This window comes from Bufo bufo, chromosome 4, assembly GCF_905171765.1.
Source record: "Bufo bufo chromosome 4, aBufBuf1.1, whole genome shotgun sequence".
NCBI lineage: Eukaryota > Metazoa > Chordata > Amphibia > Anura > Bufonidae > Bufo > Bufo bufo.
In genome coordinates, this window is record NC_053392.1 from 105,335,161 (window position 1) to 105,357,556 (window position 22,396).

Consider the following 22,396-nt stretch of genomic DNA (forward strand, 5'->3'; position numbering starts at 1 on the left):
CTCAGCAGGGTGGACAAAGAAAAAAGGAAAAGAGCAAACAGCAGGTGGCGCTATAAAGATACATTTTGTTTAATAACTCATTGGTGATACAAAATTTTTTAATACATCAAATTACAAAAGTATTCAATTATAGAGTCCTTTTGTGGGACAACCTCTTGAAGACCACCCCCATAAACAGCTCTCAGTGCCGGGGGAGGGGGGGTGTTATCAATGATTAATAGCATTCCCTGAGTAAGTGTGTATACGGAGATAGCTGTCAGTCAATGATAGCTGTACACAGAGAGGTGTTATTAGTGATTGATAGCATTCTCTGTGTAAGTGTGTATACAGAGATAGCTGTCAGTCACTGATAGCTGTACACAAAGAGGTGTTATTAGTGATTGATAGCATTCCCTGTGTGTGTATACAGAGATTGCTATCAGTCACTGATAGTTGTATATAGGGGAGTGTTATCTGTGATTGATAGTATTCCCTGTGTAAGTGTGTATACAGAGATAGCTGTCAGTCACTGATAGTTGTATATAGGGGAGTGTTATCTGTGATTGATAGTATTCCCTGTGTAAGTGTGTATACAGAGATAGCTGTCAGTCACTGATAGTTGTATATATGGGAGTGTTATCTGTGATTGATAGTATTCCCTGTGTAAGTGTGTATACAGAGATAGCTGTCAGTCACTGATAGTTGTATATAGGGGAGTGTTATCTGTGATTTATAGTATTCCCTGTGTAAGTGTGTATACAGAGATAGCTGTCAGTCACTGATAGTTGTATATAGGGGAGTGTTATCTGTGATTGATAGTATTCCCTGTGTAAGTGTGTATACAGAGATAGCTGTCAGACACTGATAGTTGTCCACGGGCGACGTGTTATTAGTGATTGATAGTATTCTCAGTGTAATGAGGGCCTCCGAGGGCTGCTATCTTAGTATACCTTTTAGGTCCTGACAAAGACAGGACCTAATGGGATGCCTGTCAGCATGAGACCTTATCCAGACGTCTATATGAAAAATCATCTGGGTTGTTGCTGCAACATGTACAAGACCCCTATTACTCATGCATTTCCTGGATGAATAACTGAGGAACCGGACAATGCAGAGAAAGATGCCCCAGAATTGTTATTCATAAGGGAATACAAGTATTTACAGAATGCAGACGTCAGGAGTGTTGACAGCTCCTCATTATGAGAACAGATTAAATTTTCAGTAGTATCGTGTTGCATGCAGGACTTTTCTGCTAAAAAAAAAATAGGACAGCAAATGGACCCCATTATAGGCAGTGGGATCTGTCCAGCTCCGTTATATTGGTGTTCTACGAGTCTAAGGGCTCGTTCACATGACCGTTGGTGTCCTGTTCCCGTATTGCGGATCCGCAATACACGGGCACCGTTCTGTTGTCATTCTGCATCACGGATGCGGACCCATTCATTTCAATGGGTCCGCAAATACGGAGATGTGGAACCGAAGCTTGGAATGAAACACTACGGAAGCACTACGGAGTGCTTTCTGGGGTTCTGCACCGCAAAAAAAAAAAGAGAGAGCATGTTCTATCTTTTTGCGGAACGGAGGGATCTCAGACCCATTCAAGTGTTCCTCGTGCAATGCGGACCGCAATTTGAGGTTCACAGCACGGGACACCAACGGTCGTGTGAAGGAGCCCTAACTGAAATAACTAGTGGTGATGTGAACGTGCCCTGACTATGCTGCACCAAAATTTCCCCCAGTAGTTGTTTGACCGCTAAAGGCACCCGCTCATGGGTTACTAACAGAAAACCCTCTCAGATTTCTGTTTTCTGTGCATTTCTGTCCCAAAAACCCCATGTGTTACTTGCTGTTTATGGGGCGGATTTGATGCGGTTTTGCCGCAGATCTCACACTTCCATTGCAAAGATTGAAATCTGCACAAAAAAAACTGTTGACATGCTGCGGATTTAGAAAAACGCAGAGCAGGTCCGTTTCTGCACGGTGGAGAAAAGCAAAGTGTACCCAAGACTTGACCAGTCGCATACACGTGGCTGGTACTGTATCATGCTGCGTTTTCCGCACATTGTGCATGTAGTCTAAATAGTAGACAAGGATTAGTAAGCCTACCCCACTTAGACTAGACAGATGCCCCATATTTATCAGAGTGGCTCAGGCTAGATGATACATGGTGCATCTTTACACCACCTGTTGATTGGCTTCTATGGCAAAGTTTTGGCACAAATTTGGCATACAGTGGCACCCAAGCCATGTACCTTTGCTGTACATAATATAATGTACGGGGAGTATACCAGGTATTTGGTCTTAAGTAACCCAGACTTCTTGCATCTTTCGCTGAGTACATCTCCCCCATTGTTCTTCTAGCCAGCTGGTATTTATATTCCTCTGAAGCCAAATACTGACTCATATGGTCTATCTTTTCCCCTGACCCTGCAGTCGTCTACTTGGTCCTGTTTATGTGAGTTTCCCTGCCAACACTCAGTATTTTCCCCTATATACTTTTCCATTGTATTGTCCTAATCAAATATGCCCCCCACCCTTGTGCTCCCCAATTTCCCTGCTGTGTGTCTCGCAGACGGAGGTGTGAGGAGCACATGGAATGTGATTCTGTATATAAGACATGACCTCACTGCCCTATAAATGACTATTCCTGGACGTGGGTACAGATTGTTTTACAGACACTGGCTGGTACGTCTGATTACTGGGCGGTCTGGAAGTAACGCCTAGAAGAGAAAGCAGCTGAAGAGTAAAAAAAAAAAAGATATATTTACAAAATATATAATATAGGATTTACTAGAGATGGGGTTCAGATTTGTTTTTTGTTTTGTGGAACTTTGCTACATTGTAGCAGTCAATCGGCAACGTATCGTTTCCTTGTTTCTCACATTCTGCGCATTGTTACATTGTAGCCCAGCAGTTCTAGGTCCCCCTCCCCTTTTAGTAGCTACTAGTAGTGAGGCCGCTCGTGTTTTGGTAAACCTTATAAGGTCACACATTGTCATCGCTATACGGAAGTATCAGATGTCCTCAGCGGGAATGAGTCTGTTAACATTACTGCTAAATACTAATTTCCAGGTTCTGAGAAGTCCAGCCTGAGTGATGAGCGCCAACCATGGCTTCAATTTACTATCGCCTGCTAGGTTGTATTGGGTGCTAAATAGTTATCTGAAGGGGAAGGGGGTGATATTATTGGGGTGCCTGCACATAGTGTGGATTTCTGTGCAGAAAATCTGCATGAAAACATCTGCAAAAAGGCAAGAAAAACGGCTTTTAAGTCCTCAGTGTTTATTGCATTTCTTATGAGTTTTTTTGTTGTTATAATTGCAGTTTTTGTTACTGATCTTCTATGGAGAAAACCATTCTGTATAAGGCCACATGCACACGGCTGCAATGCACAGGCACTGACCGTGTGACCGCCGTCTGAATGGGGTCCGCCATCCGCATCCAACGGTCCACACCGCAAAAAAGTAGTGCATGCACTATTTTTTTGCAGTGGGGAGGCACAGACAAAAAACCCACGGAAGCACCCGTATTGCTTCCGTGGGTTTCTGTGCCTCCGTTCCGCACCTCACCTTCCGGATTGAGGACCCTATTCAAGTGAATTGGGTAGTATCTGTATATTGCGGACCCGCTGTTTGTGGGCCGCAATACGGGCACCAGTCAACAACGGCTGTGTGCATGAGCCCTAAGTGAGAGTTGATTTTAAAATCTGCAATCAATTCATTTATGTGCATACAAAATACTCAACGGGGGGATTTATTGAAGCATGTCATAATTTGCGACTTTGAGGTTCTCAACACTTTTCAAAAGTGGTAAGAAAAGTAGGCAGAACTTAGCAGTAGGGGCGGGGCTTAGCGTGGCCCACCCGATTTGCTATAACGTACACCACAAACTGGCGTAAGTTATAGCCCAAGTCTGCTCGAACTCCTAACTGGCATAGACTTGAATTTCTGGCACATGGCAGGGCAGAGATGCGCCTAATTGATTAAGAGACATCTGCCTCTTAATAAATTAGACAACTCTTATTCCAGGGCAGGGTGATCTAGACTGGCATATGGGAATGCCAGCCGTGATGAATCTCCCCCAATGTGTACATGAGATTTGGCAAATCTAGATCACCTTGCTGATACTGTATTAGGCCCCATGCACACCACCTTATCTGTTTCTGCTGTCCGCAAATCGCGGATCCGCAGAAGACGGATACCGACCGTGTGTGTGTGTGACGCATTTTGCGGATCAGCACTTCCCGTCCCATGTTAGAAATGTTTATTCTTGTCTGCAAAACAGACAAGAATAGGATATATAGATATATATGCATCCGCTTGTAATCCACACCGTGTGCAGGTTCCCTTATAGCCCTGTTCTCAGGTCTTTGGCATAGGTAAGCCAAACTAAAGGCCTCTTCACACAGGATGACTCAGCAGGCAATTATCGGGAACGGACAGTGAGGATTTTGGTTTCTGCAACAGCAATGAACGAGCAAACCCTCACTTATCAGATATTGGTGTCACCTTCACACAGGGCAATTATTAGGAACGAGTCTTGTACTTCTTGATAAAGGCCGCAGCATGTCTGGGTTTTGTGCGTGTTTGTTTCCAAATACGCACATTAGTCTCTGGGAGTGCATCAAAAATGCAGGGAGGAAAGAATACGTATAGAAATCCTGATGAAATCCTGAAGCAATACTGATGGTATATCATTAGGAATCTGTGCATAATCCAGAGCCAGAATACTGACTGAATGCTTGGGTGAAAGCGGCCAATAGCCTGATCGTCGTCCCAGGGTGGGCGTTTTATTTTTGCACTCTAGTTTCCACTCCACGGCACACTGACCCTTTCATTTCTATGGAGCCATGCGCGTATCTGTATTTTTTTGTGGATCTGTGTGGCCGTTCCGTATATTATACAACGTGTCGTATTCTGGTCCATATTGCAGATGAGAATAGTCTTTCTATCGACGGACTGAGGGCAATACGAGGGTGGCACACTGAAGGTATCCGTATTTTGCGGATGCATTGTTTGCAGACCAAAATACAGACACGGCCATGTGCATGAAGCCTTAGGGGACGCTCTCATGGCGGCTTTTTAAGCAGAATTTTGCCGCAGACTTTCCGCATCGAAATTTTGCCAAAAATCTGCCGACAGCCGCATCCTCTCTGCCTCCTATACATCTTAATGGGAGGCAGCACTGAGGATCATGGAGATGTATGGGAGGCAGAGAGGACGCAACCATCTGCAAACTTTTGGTCAAAATTCCGCTTAAAAAAGCCGCCATGTGAACGTTTTCTTCATGAAAAGTGAGCTTTAGGCCCCTTTCACATGAGCGAGTTTTCCGCTCAGGTGCGATGCGTGAAGTGAACGCATAGCACCCGCACTAAATCCTGACCCATTCATTTCAATGGGTCTGTGCACATTTTTTTTTTTTTCACGCACCAGTTCGGCGTTGCGTAAGAAATGCAGCATGTTTTATATTCTGGGTTTTTCATGCAGCCCTGGCCCCATGGAATGGGGCTTCAGTGAAAAACGCATTGTATCTGGATGAAATCCGGATGCAGTTTTGGTGCAATGTGTTTTTCGCTGGTGGTTGCTAGGAGATGTTGTTTGTAATTCTTCAGTTTTAGTTTTTTTTCTCGTGTGTGAAAAACGCATCAAAACTGAAAAAAAATTAAACACTGAGCGCAATCGCAGACAAAACTGACTGAACTTGCTTGCAAAATGGTGCGAGTTTGCTGCCGTGCTGTGCTTGTGGGTTGGTGTGGCCAACGGGACTTTGCCTGGCAGCATGGGTGGTGTTGGACTGCTTGGTTGCTCCCCATTGGGTTCTGTGTTGTGGTGGTCACCATGCAGTACTGGCCAAATTACTGGAAAAAGTCCACTGTGAAGTTAGCAAGTGCCCTTATGTATTGTGATCAATATCTATACGAAGAATCTCCTGGTCACGTCTATACATTAGAGTCAGCACTAGATCCATGTGTTACCTGTGGATGTGCGATCCAACTCTCTTTTTTTTATCTGCAGTTGTATTTTTTTGTGTGTCACGCATTGTATTGTGTTATATTATTGTGTTGCTTCTCATCAGTGATGGCCAGTTCGCCGTGTTCGCCCGCGAACACATGCGGGCTGCCATCTTAACTCACAAGTCCGGCGATGCACAGGTAAGCCCTTACCTGTGCCTGCGCCGCGAGCCGGTCTGAAATAAATGCGGTCACCGGGAGCAGGCAGTTCCGAGAACAGCCCGATGAAGGCCCCCGGCGGTTGTTCTCGGAACTGCCTGCTCCCGGTGACCACATTTGTTTCAGACCGGCTCGCGCACAGGTAAGGGCTTACCTGTGCGTCGCCGGACTTGTGAGTTAAGATGGCAGCCCGCATGTGTTCGCGGGCGAACTGGCCATCACTGCTTCTCCTAGGACTTTGTTTTGTGCTTTACTATTGCGTTCAGAATCAAGTTCCACTAAAACCAGATATCAGTTTTTATTGCTATTTTATTTGTAGTTTATGTTTAGAAAGTTGTATTTTGCAGAATTTTGACCTCCCTGTGCAGAAATTTTTCAAGTAAAATGACTCAGGCTTCTGATGTGTCACCGGGTTCTGCAGGATTGATGGGGCACATTGTAATTAGTATTTTGTCGTCTCCCACCAGTGTGTGTAGGCAAAGGGTGAGCCTGTGGAGGATTAGTTGCAGGACTTTGTCTAGTTCCTAGTCACTCACATCCACACATGCTAATTGCCTGCTTCCTGCCCAGTTTGGAAAAATAGATGATGAATTCAGAGGAGAACTTGGCCGAGCCTTTTGTGGAAACACATTAACAAGAGTTTCCAAGGGGTTAAGGTCATTGATCACGCAGTGGGGTCCTCTGTTAATAGGAGAGGCAGTGAGGTATGAACCAGAAAGCACAGTGGGACCATGGGGCAGAGGAAAAGGGGCCTCAGCAGGACATCTGTTATCAGGCACATACAATATTGTTAGCAGGGGTTAACCCTTTTGTCTTGTGAGGGCATCTAAGTGTGGTTTTATTTATAGTGACTGGCGTGCTCCACACTGGCCTGCAGGATTGCGACCGAAGGAAAAGAATATAAATTTTATGCACTGGATGGAAACCAAGGACTGAGGGACATACGGTATATGCAGTTGTGATGGTCAGGTCCCTGGTCTGTAGATTCATTAGTGCAATCAGAAGGGGAGCCATCTTCTCACCCTCGCTCTGCTACAATTAAAGGCACTATCCACAGGTGTCGCAATTTTTTATTTCACCGTTGTATCTAAAATGAAACAATGTTGCAAATAGTTTTAATTTAGGGTACTTTGACACTAGCGGCAGGGGACTCACCTGCCGGAACAGCCTGTCGGATCTGTCCTGCCGCTAGTTCACGTGCGGAGTTTCGGCGGCAGCGCACGCTGAGAGGCAGCCGGACTAAAAGTACTGCATGCAGCTTTAGGCTACTTTCACACTTGCGGTAGAGAGATCCGGCAAGCAGTTCCGTCGCCGGAACTGCCTGCCGGATCAGGCAAAATGTATGCTAACTGATGGCATTAGTAAGACTGATCAGGATCCTGATCAGTCTTAAAAATGCCTGATCAGTCGAAAAAATGCATTGAAATGCCGGATCCGTCTTTCCGGTGTCATCCGGCAAAAACGGATCCGGCATTTATTTTTTCACCTTTTTTTCAGTCTGCGCATGCGCATACCGGAACGACGGATCCGGCATTCCGGTATTCTGAATGCCGGATCCGGCACTAATACATTCCTATGGGAAAAAATGCCTGATCCGGCATTCAGGCAAGTCTTCAGTTTTTTTAGCCGGAGATAAAACCGTAGCATGCTACGGTTTTCTCTTTTGCCTGATCAGTCAAAACGACTGAACTGAAGACATCCTGATGCAAACTGAACGGATTACTCTCCATTCAGAATGCATGGGGACATACCTGATCAGTTCTTTTCCGGTATAGAGCCCCTGTGACGGAACTCTATGCTGGAAAAGAACAACGCAAGTGTGAAAGTAGCCTTAACCAGGCCTTTCTGTTCCCATAGTTACAGACTACAAACAAATCCTGTGTAGTCTGAGCTCTCTTCTAGGGCCTCCTGCACACGACCGTAGGTGTCCCGTTACCATATTACGGATCCGCAATACACGGGCGCGTTTCGTGGGCATTCCGCATCACGGATGCAGACCCATTCACTTCAATGGGTCCGCAAATCAGGAGATGTGGAATGGTGCGGAACGGAAGCACAGAACGGAACCCTACGGGAGCACTACGGAGTGCTTCCGTGGGGTTTCGTCCCGTAATTCCGTTCTGCAAAAAGATAGAACATGTCCTATCTTTTTGCGGACCCATTAAAGTGAATGGGTCCGCGATCCACTGCGGCTGCCCCACGTTGGGTGTTCGTGCATCGCGACCCGCAATTTGCAGGCCGCAGCACGGCCACAGGGCGCACACGTTCATGTGCTGGAGGCCTAACTGATCTACATTTGGCAGGATAGAATTGAATGTAGGTGGGTTGCCGGGTGGCAGTATGACTGCAGAATCAGACTCCACTGCTTCTTTATTGTCTGTAACCATGGAAACGCATTGCCATGCTGAAGAGCTGTAGACATAAAACGTGGAGGACTTCTGTGTGATGTCCGTGTTGCATTTGTTTTTATGAAACACATTGGGGGGAATTTATCATGAGGAGAATATTTGAAGTCAGTCTGTGTTGGAGAACTTTGTGCACATTTATCAAATGTCACTTGTTGTTTGATACATTTGGCTTGTCCTTAAACCTAACACTTCTGTCTAGAGAAGCTCCTCCACTAATCCTACTCCACCCTCCTCCTGGAGTGAGATTGCGACTTTTTAAAAAAGTCGCAATGATAAATCTGGGGTCAAACTCGATAATATAGCTAACCACACCCACTTTCCTACCCATATTACAAAACTGGAGTGAGTGGTGTACACATGCAAAAAGTCGCTAAATTCTGCGCGAGTGTGTGTAAAAAGTCACAAAAGCTCTATTTTGCACCTTTTTGATGCCAGAATTCTGGAGTGAAGGTATGATAAATCAGGGCCATTGACTTAATTGGGTCCATGGACCGCATTTTGCAGCCAAGAATAGAACATGTTTTGTCTTTTGCTTTCCTTATCCGCATGTCCGTTTTGCAAAGAGATGGAATATGTCCTATATTTTACACACCCAACGAAGTCAATGGGTCCATAAAAAAAAAAAGATGCAGCACAAATATCGGAAGGACACCATCCGTATTTGGCTTTGCATTTTGTCTGCCCGCAAAATACAGTCCTGATCAAAAGTTTAAGACCACTTGAAAAATGGCAAAAAATCATATTTAGCATGGCTGGATCTTAACAAGGTTCCAAGTAGAGCTTCAACTTGCAACAAGAAGAAATGGGAGTGAGACAAAACATTTTTCCAGGACTTCCCTTCATGACAGCACCCATGGAGGTTGTCTTATTGGTCTCTGTAGGGACAGGAAGCGAGAGAGATTAAAAGGCACCTCCCCACCCCACTCTCCAGTGTTCTTCCTGTCCCTACAGGGATAGGAGCAGAGATATTTTTGTTCCTTGCTCTAGGGAAAAGTACGTAGGCCGAATCTGGTCAGGGGGTTCTGCCTCTCCTCTTCAGGTTCTGGTGGCCTAGTGGCTAGCACCTCTCTGGGTAGGGGTCCCCTAGCTTGCCCCGATACCCCTGTACCTTCTGCCGCAGTATGGGGGGGGGGGGGGGGGGGGGGGGGGGAGCTGAGGCCGCTTCTCCGGATCGGGAGCTCTGGGCTCGGCTGCGGCTCCTGCGCTCCTCCTGACGGCGTGCGGGCGGAAGACCATGTGACCGGAAGGAGGATCACATGGTCGGAAGAAGATGGCGGCGTCCATGTAACGCGGGAGACCGGGACGGCGGTCTCGTGTTGGGAGGGGGTTGACTCTTCTTCAGAATGAGTTCCCCCAGAAAGGTGGGAGGCGGAGCTGCGCGGCCACAGGGACGGACCAAGTAAGATATAAAGGTGATGTCAGCTGGTGTCAGTCTGAGTCATGGAGGTCCAGATGTCGTCTATGCAGGAGGCTAGTACAGACATCCCTGTCCAGGGTCATGTAAGTTCCCTTGTGGGTCTCGGAAATCACACTTATTCAGTCCAGTTAGACGCTAATGAGGGCCTCTCCCCTCCTCCTTGTAGGGAGAGAGAGACTCGACAGCTAAGTCTCAGGGAGACTCAAAAAAGAAAGAATATGGAGGAAGATCAGGGTTTAACATATATGGCGACTGATGAAAAAAGATATCTTTTTTTCGCATGAAGATTTAGACCCCCTTCTTTCTGCAGTAAGACAGACTATGGCTATTGAGGAAGAAGAGCAGACTCGCTCAGTTCAAGATGAAATGTTCGGGGGTTTAAAAGCAAAGAAAAAGAAGTTGTTCCCTGTAAATGAAAATTTAAAGGACTTAGTAATTGACGAGTGGGCAGATGCAGAAAGAAAGCTATATGTACCACGTGAATTCAGATTGCTATTCAACCCTGAGGATACAAAACTGTTGGATGTTGTCCCTAAAGTTGATATCCAGGTAGCAAAAGTGTTTAAAAGAACCACAATACCATTTGAGGATTCGGCTCAATTAAAGTATCTGATGGATTGGAAGATTGATGGTTTACTCAAGAAAGCGTGGGAGGTATCCGCAAACACGATCAATACGAACATCGCAGCGCTCTCGGTAGCTAGATCTATGTGTTTGTGGGTAAATCAGCTGGAGGATCATCTTAAACAGGACATCTCTAGGGAAGAGATCCTGGGTTCTCAACCTTTATTTAGGTTGGCCGCGTCTTTTATAGCAGACGCTTCAGCTGAATCCATAAGATTCGCGGCAAAGACAGATTCCTTGACTAATACAGCTAGGAGAGCGTTGTGGCTAAAATCCTGGTCAGGGGATCTAGCCTCTAAAAATAAACTTTGCGCAATACCTCTTAAAGGGTCCCACCTCTTCGGCCCGGTATTAGATGAGATTCTGGAGAATACGGCAGATAAAAAGAAGGGATTCCCCGAGGAGAAAGAAGCCATTGCCCTTTTGTAAACCGGTCAGCAGTCTCCAAAACACTTCCAAGAGTAAAGGAAAAACGGGAAGCAGGAGCTACCCGAAAGGGGGAAAAGGCAGAGGATTCCTCTTTAATCCCAATTCCAAAACAGAAAGACAATGACGCCAGGCCAGTAGGGGGGCAGACTTCAATTCTTCTGGGGAAAAATGGATCCAGATAACCAAAAATCTGTGGATTCTGGAATCCATCCAGAAGGGGTTCAGAATACGATTCCACTGATAAATCCAGGGGCCTTCCTGTGCACCCTGGATCTAAAGGATGCCTATTAGCACATCCCCATTCACCATCAGTTTCAGCAGTATTTGAGATTCGCGATCAAGAAAGGAGGGAAGATAATGCATTATCAATTTCAGTGCCTACCGTTTGGGATGTCGTCAGCCCCCCGTATCTTCACAAAGGTAGTGACAGAGCTAGTGGCCTATCTAAGACAGAGGCGGGTGATTATAATACCATATCTAGACGACTTTCTACTTGTAGCAGATTCAGAGCAGGAGTTGGAGAATCACAAGAGAAAGACTCTGTCTTTGCTCACAGAGCTGGGATGGAAGATAAATCACGAAAAATCAGATTTACAACCCGAAACAAGGAAAAAGTTCCTGGGAACTCTCTTAGACTCGGTAGTTCAAAATTCTTTCCTTCCTCACGACAAACAGATCAATATAAGAGGGAAGATAAACGCTTTCAAATTAAAAGAAAAGCGGACTCTGAGAGAGGCCATGCAGATTCTGGGCCTAATGACCTCGTGCATCGTGACCGTACTTTGGGCCCAATTCCATTCAAGAATACTCCAGAGAGAGGTCCTCTCTTCCTGGGACAAAGATCACCGATCTCTAAACTCCAGGATAGCTCTCTCAAACAGAGCAGTAGACTCCCTCTCCTGGTGGTTGGTCGCAGAAAATCTGTCAAAAGGTGTCTCCTGGAATATGATGCCTCTCAAAATAATAACTACAGACGCCAGCAACCGGGGTTGGGCGGCTGATTTAAAGGATTAATTCTTTCAGGGCAGATGGTCCAGTACAGACGCCCTAAGATCCTCAAACTACAGGGAACGGAGAGCAGTTTGGGAATCTTTGAAAGCCGCAGAACATCTCCTCAGAGGTCATCATGTCAGAGTCTTGTCAGACAATATGACGACAGTCTGCTACATAAAACGTCAGGGAGGGACAAAACCCTCAACTCCAGAGTCTGGTGGATCTGATCTTCGATTGGGCAGAAGAGAGGGTCTTATCCATTACAGCTACGCACCTGAAAGGGACCCTCAACTCCACAGCAGACTGGTCGAACCGGGGGAGTGGAAATTAAACAAAGAGATGTTTGAAAAGATTTTTCAGGAATGGGGGAATCCGCAGTTGGATCTGTTTGCGTCAAGCCAAAATACCCAGCTGGACTGTTTCTTCTCGCTAGACCCAGGAGGGAAACCAATGGCGGTAGATGCTCTATCCCAAAAATGGGACATGAGTCTAGCTTATGCATTTCCTCCACTTCCCCTCATTCCAATGATTCTGAAGAAGTTGAGATCAAGTACAACTATGCTGATTTTGGTGGCACCAGCCTGGCCCAAAAGAGCCTGGTTTTCGGTTTTGAAGATAATGTCAATCAAGGAACCGATGCCCCTTCCAAAAAGACAGGATCTCCTGTCGCAGGGGCCGCTTTTACATCCCAATCTAGACAAACTGAATTTAACAGCCTGGATCCTGAGAGGCAAACCTTAAGAAACAGAGGTCTTTCGGATAAGGTAATCTCAACGCTACAGGGGTACCGCAAACCTGTCACAAAAGCAATATATAATAAGATATGGAAGAAATTTTCTGCCTGGGTATCGCAAAATCAGCCGAATACCAGGTCTCCTTCGGTGGGTTGCATATTAGAATTCCTTCAGGAGGGGTTTGATGCAGGGCTAAAACCTAGCACGCTTAGAGTCCAGGTCTCGGCACTCAGCTGTGTTTTAGATACACCCTTAGCGGAGCATAGGTGGATTAGGAGTTTCCTAAAGGCAGTATCTAGGATGAGACCCACCTTGAGACAATCTATTCCTCCTTGGAGTCTAAATATAGTCTTGGAAAGTTTATGTGATCCCCTATTTGAGCCAATCGAACATATATCTGAAAAATTTCTCTCTTTCAAGGCAGTATTCCTCTTGGCTATAACCACAGCTCGCAGGATAGGAGAAATTCAGGCTTTATCTATTAAAGCACCATACTTGAGGATTTTGGATGATCGCATAATCCTGAAGTTAGATCCAGCCTTCTTACCTAAGGTGGTCTCAACTTTTCATAGGGAACAAGTGCTAACACTCCCTTCATTTTGTGCCTCTCCCAAAAATATACAGGAGGAAAGGTTCCAGTGCCTGGATGTTAGAAGAACGATTCTAGCCTATCTTGACAGAACAAGTACCTGGAGAAAATCAAATAATCTATTCATCCAGTTTGGTGGGAAAAATAAAGGCATGAAAGCTTCAAAACAAACGTTGGCACGGTGGATTAAAGAAACTATTAAAGAAGCGTACAGACTTCAGGAGAAGACCTGTCCTCTAATTCTGAAGGCGCATTCTACTAGAGCCGTGGCAACTTCCTGGGCAGAGAAGGCAGATGCCACGGTTGATCAGATTTGCAAGGCTGCAACCTGGTCTAGCTTCCTGACTTTTGCCAGACATTACAGACTAGATATGATGGCCAGGCAGGACTTGGCCTTCGGGCGGAAAGTCCTGCAGGCAGTGGTCCCCCCCTAAAAAAATTAAGTTGTTAGTTCTCCATGGGTGCTGTCATGGAGGGACGTCCTGGAAATACTGGTTTAGTTTACCGGTAAATCCTTTTCCAAGAGTCCAACATGACAGCACCCCATATTACCCTCCCTGGTATACTGGTTCCAACCTTTGATGGCAGTGTGAATGTAACATTGTTATTAATAAAAAGAGTTGGATCCTATCCGGTGTAGTAATTTGGAAAAACACTGGAGAGGGGGGTGGGGAGGTGCCTCCATGGGTGCTGTCATGTAGGACTCCTGGAAAAGGATTTACCGGTAAACTAAACCAGTATTTTAAGCATTCAATTTAATCAAAACAACGAATAAACTGAAACAGGCTGTTTTTCAGCTGATCAAAAGTTTAGGACCACACCTCCAAAAAAAAAACTAAACCCCCCCAAAACAGAAATCCAACTTCCAAACATGAACTCAGTAATGAGTAGCTCCGCCGTTATTGTTTATCACTTCCAAAATTCGTTTCGGCATGCTTGATGCAAGCGTTTCCATGAGGCGAGTGGGAACATTTCTCCAAGTGGTGAAGACGGCCGCACGAAGGCCATCTACTGTCTGGAACTGTTGTCCATTTTTGTAAACTTCCCTTGCCATCCATCCCCAAAGGTTCTCAATTGGATTTAGATCAGGGGAAAACGCAGGATGGGCCAAAAGTGTGATGTTATTCTCCTGGAAGAAGTCCCTTGTCCTGCGGGCATTGTGTACTGTAGGGTTGTCCTGTTGAAAAACCCAGTCGTTACCACACAGACGAGGGCCCTCAGTCATGAGGAATGCTCTCTGCAACATCTGGACATAGCCAGCGGCCGTTTGACGCCCCTGCACTTCCTGAAGCTCCATTGTTCCACTGAAGGAAAAAGCACCCCAGACCATTATGGCGCCCCCTCCACTGTGGCGCGTAGAAAACATCTCAGGTGAGATCTGCTTGTCATGCCAGTAACGTTGGAAACCATTAGGACCATCAAGGTTAAATTTTTTCTCATCAGAGAATAAAACTTTCTTCCACCTTTGAATGTCCCATGTTTGGTGCTCTCTTGCAAAGTCCAAACGAGCAGTTCTGTGGCATTCAAGGAGACTAGGTCTTTGAAGACGTTTTTTTGTTTTTGAAGCCCTTCAGTCTCAGATGCCGTCTGATGGTTATGGGGCTGCAGTCAGCACCAGTAAGGGCCTTAATTTGGGTCGAGGATTGTCCAGTGTCTTGACGGACAGCCAATTGGATCCTCCGGCTCAGTGCTGATGAAATTTTTTTGGGTCTTCCACTTGACTTTTTTGTTCCATAACCCTCAGGATCATTTAAGAAATTCCAAATTACTGTGTCCCACCTCAGCAGCGATGGCGCGCTGTGAGAGACCCTGCTTATGCAGTTCAACAACCCGACCATGTTCAAAAAGGGAGAGTTTTTTTGCCTTTGCCATCACAACGTGTGACTACCTGACAGAAAATGACAATGAATCCACATCTTTGCATAGATTTGGCCTTTTAAAGGCATGTGGTCCTAAACTTTGGATCAGCTGAAAAACAGCCTGTTTCAGTTTAATCATTATTTTCAATTAATTTAATGCTCAAAAAATGTTATGTCTCACTCTCATTTCTTCTTGTTGCATGTTGAAGCTCTACTTGGAACCTTGTAAAGATCCAATAATGTAAAATATGATTTTTTGCCATTTTTCAAGTGGTCTTAAACTTTTGATCAGGACTGTACATACGGTTGTGTGCAGGAGGCCTTGTATTGTAAAGTGACTTACATTCACATTTTAGGTGCTGTAGAACAATAAATTGGCCCAGATTTACTAATCCTGTATACGGCTTAAATTTAGGCTAGACTTGCAACAGATTTACCACAAGGGCTCAGGCTGGATGATGAATGTGATGGAGGGATAGATAATTTTATCTTGCTTTATAGAACTATTGGTTGGCTAACTGTGAGACAGAATTTTATGCCAGAATTGTGGCACAATATTGGCGGAAAATGGTGCCTCCTAGGCCTCACCCTTTCCCACACAGCGCCACCGCTTTTCATGAAGTCCAAAAAAAAAAAAAAAAGGGTAGAAACGTGTAGTTGAGACAGTTTGTGGCACTCTTTATTTAGACAGATTCTAGGCAGATTAAAGAAGAGCGAATCAATCGTCTCATCATCAGGACTTCTTCCCCTGTGGGGGGCTGTCCCTGCAAGTGAAGAAGTGACCACCTACCGCAAGATTGACTGGGCCGGACATTTAGGCCCCTTTCACACGGGCGAGTATTCCGCGCGGATGCGATGCGGGAGGTGAACGCATTGCACCCGCACTGAATACCGACCCATTCATTTCTATGGGGCTGTTCACATGAGCGGTGATTTTCACGCATCACTTATGCGTTGCGTGAAAATCACAGCATGCTCTATATTCTGAGTTTTTCACGCAACGCAGGCCCCATAGAAGTGAATGGGGTTGCGTGAAAATCGCAAGCATCCGCAAGCAAGTGCGGATGTGGTGCGATTTTCACGCATGGTTGCTAGGTGACAGTCTATTCACTGTATTATTTTCCCTTATAACATGGTTATAAGGGAAAATAATAGCATTCTGAATACAGAATGCAAAGTAAAACAGCGCTGGAGGGGTTAAAAAAATAAAAATAAATTTAACTCACCTTAATCCACTTGATCGCGATGTCGGCATCTCCTTCTGTAACTGAATAGGACCTGTGGTGAGCATTAATTATAGTTCAAGGACCTTTGATGACGTCACTCCGGTCATCACATGGTACGTCACATGATCTTTTACCATGGTGAATCACCATGGTAAAAGATCATGTGACGTACCATGTGATGACCGGAATGACGTCACCACAGGTCCTATTGCTGCACAGAGATCAGATGAAGCCAGAAGGAGATGCCGGGCCGCGAACAAGTGGACTAAGGTGAGTTAAATTTTATTTTTATTTTTTTAACCCCTCCAGCGCTGTTTTACTATGTATTCTGTATTCAGAATGCTATTATTTTCCCTTATAACCATGTTATAAGGGAAAATAATACTATTTACAGAACACCGATCACAGAAGTTCGGGTTTGGGTACCAAACATGCGCGATTTTTCTCATGCGAGTGCAAAACGCATTACAATGTTTTGCACTCGCGCGGAAAAATCGCGGGTGTTCCCGTAACGCACCTGCACATTTTCCCGCAACGCCCATGTGAAAGGGGCCTTAAAGGGCATCTGTCAGCAGATTTGTACCTATGACACTGGCTGACCTGTTTCATGTGCGCTTGGCAGCTGAAGGCATCTGTGTTGGTCCCATGTTGATATGTGCCCGCATTGCCGAGAAAAATGATGTTTTAATAGATGCAAACGAGCCTCTAGGAGCAATGGGGGCGTTGTCATTACACCTAGAGGCTCCGCTCTCTGACCTCAGAGTAGTTAGACTTCAGCAAGTCCAGTTAATTACTGGCGCCCCCTTGTGTTCCTAGTATTTCACCCACTGTGGACTCTGATACTGTAGTACCTTTCCGCTTTGTGATTGCTGTTATAGTTTAGAAGATTCCTCCGATCTGACCGTTGTCCTGGCGCAGAGGCTGCAGAGCTGAGTTTGTCATTTAACTGTCTTGAATGAAATACCCTCAGCAGGGTTACTTGCAGTCCTATGTAAAATCACATTAGTGCCAAATGATTTAGTCTGCACCTGTTTCACCTGTACTACATATGTTTCCGGGAAAGCTGGGTAACACATGGCTTCAGGTTTGTCTCAGACTTTTCCAGACTCCTGACTGGGCACCTTCTGGCGGATAACCGGGAATATTTGCATTTTAGGAATACGGAAAAGCTGGGTGCAAATGTTGGTCTTGGTGCAGTTTTATTTACTGGGGGGCACACTGCTCATACTGGTTGTACTTTCTGTGGAGCATGTTGGGGCTCTGAAGGCATTGCACCCTTGCATGCTCCCATGGCTGACGTGCGTCCTGGATGAACCCCCCCGTAGCCTTCATTTCCAGTGTGCGTCCAGCTGGATGCGAGCCTCCAGTGTACAGCTGTGAGTACAGTACAGCAGGATCGCCCCTATCTGTACTACCATCTCCACCCTCCTTCTGCATCCCTCACTTTCACGTTTTTTCCCCTCCTCCGCCCTCCCTCCCCGGCTACAGCTGCTCTGTTTTGTGTTTAAAAAAAGCTTTCAAAGTGCTTAGTCCTGTTTGTGGAAGCATTAAATGAGGAGAAGTGTCATCTGCCCCTGGTGGTAAAGAGGCTGCTCCCCTCAGCCGCCCTGGAGACCAGCGAGGGCTCAGCTGCTCCGCGCACTCCTCTCCAGAGAAGATGGGATCTGACGAGTGTGTCTGCAGAAACGGCTCCTCTCCTTGATGTGTAGCCGGCCTCGCCGCTGGGACGTGTTTACCAACCCCAAGTGCTCGCTGAGAAGACATCGAACCCTCCGGTACACTTCTCTCCGTTGCTTCGTGTCGTGTAATGATGGGCTGTTTTGTCTGGGAGCACTTTTGGGATTTGTCAGATGAAATAGAAGAGCAATGTAGCTGAGCAGAGTTTGTCATGCAGCACTTCGAGGGTAGCATTTAAAAGCCAGTACAGTCGGATCACCTGTAGCTCTGTGTAAAGCCGCAGATAATACAGTGATAGATTTGGCCAGGTGACTAACTTGGCTCTGCTACATTTAGTACTGCTTCTGTATTGTGAATGTGAGCAAGCAGTGGAGAGTGGAATGGTGTACTGATGGATGAATGATACTGGTTTCCAGTTTGATACGGCATAGATCACATGTAAAGGGTAACTCTAGTGTGTGTGTGTGTATATATTTATAATTTCTTGTCACAGGTTTATATTGGAGGGGATCTAAGTTGTGACCCCCGACCATCACCAGGAGAAACTGGCCGAAGTGCGTAGCTGAGCGCTGTCCCCCGTCAGATAGCATCAGCAATATCTATAGCCCGGGAACGGCTCAATGAAGAGACAAGCATTCAGATAGACGCCAGAGGGGCTAGCCCTTTAAGAAAGTTGGCAGCTTATTAAAGTGCAACTTCTAACCTCTGTGTGGACCATGTGTGATAGGAGGTGGTCATGGGCACAGACTGATTTGGAGTTGATGCTAGCATTCCCTTTAGGCTACATGCACACGACCGTATGCAGACCCATTAATTTTCTATGGGGACGCATTGTCCGCATTTGCGGAGCGCGGCCCCGATCTTTGGATCCGCAACACACCATGGACGTGTGAATGGAGCCTTAGACTGAAGTGGTTGATAACAGCGAGCAGTAGATGGCATTACAATGCTGCAGCAATAGAAAGAGCCTTGACTCCAGGTGCTGGAGCTCTGAAAAGTGGAGTTTTCTAAGTCTTCCTTTAAGTGATGGAGGGTGGTGTGTGCTATCATAAAAATAGGGAGAAAATAAAAACCCGACTGATGTCTGACCCGATGTAACAGATATATTTTTTCCTCCTATTTGTAGCTTAAAAAAATTAAATATATAAATTGTCTGATGGTTGTGTCATAATGATGCAGTGATGGGGCACGTGATTGCTTATGGATGCATTTCAGAAGAATTCCCTGTCTTGATTCTTTCATCAGTCATCCTGATCTTCCTAGTTCATAACTATAAAACAGGACAAGACCTTTCCTGTCCTGATTCTTTGCTCATCCTGATCCTCCTATTTCATGAATATAATGCCAGGATTCTTTGCTCATCCTGATCTTCCTAGTTCATGACTATAAAGCAGGACAAGACCTTGTTTCCTGGCCTGATTCTTTGCTCATCCTGATCCTTCTAGTTCATGATTATAATGCCAGGACAAAATCTCATTTCCTGAAGTATGTTTTAGACCTTATTCACACGCCTGTGATTTGGTCAGTGATTTCTATCAATCACTGTGAGCCCAAACCAGGAGTGAAGCCTCCACAGACATATGGTATAAGGGAAGGATCTGCACCTGTTTTGAGTTCACAATCACTGATGGAAATCGCTGACCGAAAACGGACTATGTGAATAAGGCCTAGTTCACACGAACGTATGGCTTTTATAGTTTTTTGCCGTCTGTTTTTCACGGATCCGTTGTTCCGTTTTTGAGTTCCGTTGTGTTTCCGTTTCTGTTCCGTTTTTCCGTTCCGTTTTTCCGTATGGCATATACAGTAGTTACATAGGAAAAATTGGGCTGGGCATAACATTTTCAATAGATGGTTCAGCAAAAACGGAACAGATACGGAAGACATACGGATGCATTTCCATATGTGTTCCGTTTTTTTGCAGACCCATTGACTTTAATGGAGCCACGGAACTTGATTTGCAGCCAAATATAGGACATGTTCTATCTTTCAACGGAACGGAAATACGGAAACGGAATGCATACGGAACACATTCCGTTTTTATTTTGCGGAACCATTGAAATGAATGGTTCCGTATACGGACCACAAAAAAACGGCCCGTACACCCGCAAAAAAAACGTTCGTGTGAACTAGGCCTAAGGCTTACTCTGAAGCACTGCAGAGGCATGCACAGAAACAAATGCCGGCTTTGCGGCTCCCCTTTGGCTTCTCCATGCCTATACGCCTTCAATAGCCGTTGGACAAATGCTTTTTTTGGCAGACAACTCTCTCTCCCAATTCCTGTATACACATGCACACTCGGTTCAGAAGAGCATGCATGTGTGTTCAGTGGGGAGCGAGAAGGAAGCCGCTGCAAGACTTCTCTAGTGGCTGATTCTCCCGAGGACGACTAAAGCCCTGAGCAAAAAAAATTATAAAAAAATCTGTTTGGCTGATCCTTTCTTCCCCTGACGTCATCTGTCATGACAATGTTGGGAGTTCTCCACTCTATACTGTACAACAGTCCTAAAGAAAACAGCGGGTTCAGAAGACAATAATATACTGTAATTCTCATTTTGCTCTAAAATCATTTTTGCAATTGGTCTATTGGTGTTACAGGGGTTACATTTCAGTATATTTGCAGACGGTCATTTTTGGTTTACCCTGAGTCCCTTGGGTTGTGTAGAGCTCTTCTCTCTGATCTCCTGACCTCATAACCACTCATTTAAGCTATATTCTTATCAGTTTGATATAATTCAGCTAAAATGGGTTTTTGCGTTTAGGAGATCAAAGATAAGAGCTCTACACAACCCAAGAGACTCCCGGCAAACAGAAAGTGGCACTCTGCATATAGACTGAAATTTAACCCCTGTAACACAAAAATTGCTAAACATTTTTATTAAAGACCAATGATTGACGGGTCTCTTATACAGGGAGTGCAGAATTATTAGGCAAGTTGTATTTTTGAGGATTAATTTTATTATTGAACAACAACCATGTTCTCAATGAACCCAAAAAACTCATTAATATCAAAGCTGAATATTTTTGGAAGTAGTTTTTAGTTTGTTTTTAGTTTTAGCTATTTTAGGGGGATATCTGTGTGTGCAGGTGACTATTACTGTGCATAATTATTAGGCAACTTAACAAAAAACAAATATATACCCATTTCAATTATTTATTTTTACCAGTGAAACCAATATAATATCTCAACATTCACAAATATACATTTCTGACATTCAAAAACAAAACAAAAACAAATCAGTGACCAATATAGCCACCTTTCTTTGCAAGAACACTCAAAAGCCTGCCATACATGGATTCTGTCAGTGTTTTGATCTGTTCACCATCAACATTGCGTGCAGCAGCAACCACAGCCTCCCAGACACTGTTCAGAGAGGTGTACTGTTTTCCCTCCTTGTAAATCTCACATTTGATGATGGACCACAGGTTCTCAATGGGGTTCAGATCAGGTGAACAAGGAGGCCATGTCATTAGATTTTGTTCTTTTATACCCTTTCTTGCCAGCCACGCTGTGGAGTACTTGGACGCGTGTGATGGAGCATTGTCCTGCATGAAAATCATGTTTTTCTTGAGGGATGCAGACTTCTTCCTGTACCACTGCTTGAAGAAGGTGTCTTCCAGAAACTGGCAGTAGGACTGGGAGTTGAGCTTGACTCCATCCTCAACCCGAAAAGGCCCCACAAGCTCATCTTTGATGATACTAGCCCAAACCAGTACTCCACCTCCACCTTGCTGGCGTCTGAGTCGGACTGGAGCTCTCTGCCCTTTACCAATCCAGCCACGGGCCCATCCATCTGGCCCATCAAGACTCACTCTCATTTCATCAGTCCATAAAACCTTAGAAAAATCTGTCTTGAGATATTTCTTGGCCCAGTCTTGACGTTTCAGCTTGTGTGTCTTGTTCAGTGGTGGTCGTCTTTCAGCCTTTCTTACCTTGGCCATGTCTCTGAGTATTGCACACCTTGTGCTTTTGGGCACTCCAGTGATGTTGCAGCTCTGAAATATGGCCAAACTGGTGGCAAGTGGCATCTTGGCAGCTGCACGCTTGACTTTTCTCAGTTCATGGGCAGTTACTTTGCGCCTTGGTTTTTCCACACGCTTCTTGCGACCCTGTTGACTATTTTGAATGAAACGCTTGATTGTTCGATGATCACGCTTCAGAAGCTTTGCAATTTTAAGAGTGCTGCATCCCTCTGCAAGATATCTCACTATTTTTGACTTTTCTGAGCCTGTCAAGTCCTTCTTTTGACCCATTTTGCCAAAGGAAAGGAAGTTGCCTAATAATTATGCACACC

At 45.3% G+C, this 22,396-nt stretch overlaps 1 protein-coding gene and 1 long non-coding RNA gene across 3 annotated transcripts in view; both read left to right on the forward strand.

Annotated features, from left to right (window-relative positions):
- Nucleotides 1–22,396, forward strand: part of LOC120997527 — a 1,081,373-nt gene that overhangs the window by 623,602 nt on the left and 435,375 nt on the right. The window lies entirely within an intron of this gene.
- Nucleotides 1–22,396, forward strand: part of PPP2R3A (protein phosphatase 2 regulatory subunit B''alpha) — a 225,828-nt gene that overhangs the window by 97,869 nt on the left and 105,563 nt on the right. The window contains exon 1 of one of the 2 annotated variants that reach the window (XM_040427602.1): nucleotides 17,937–18,202. The exons of the other annotated variant lie outside the window; for it this stretch is intronic. The gene's annotated coding sequence lies outside the window, so the exon portion shown is untranslated. Of the gene's footprint in view, nucleotides 1–17,936; nucleotides 18,203–22,396 lie in introns of those variants that run through there. 2 annotated transcript variants of the gene reach the window in all.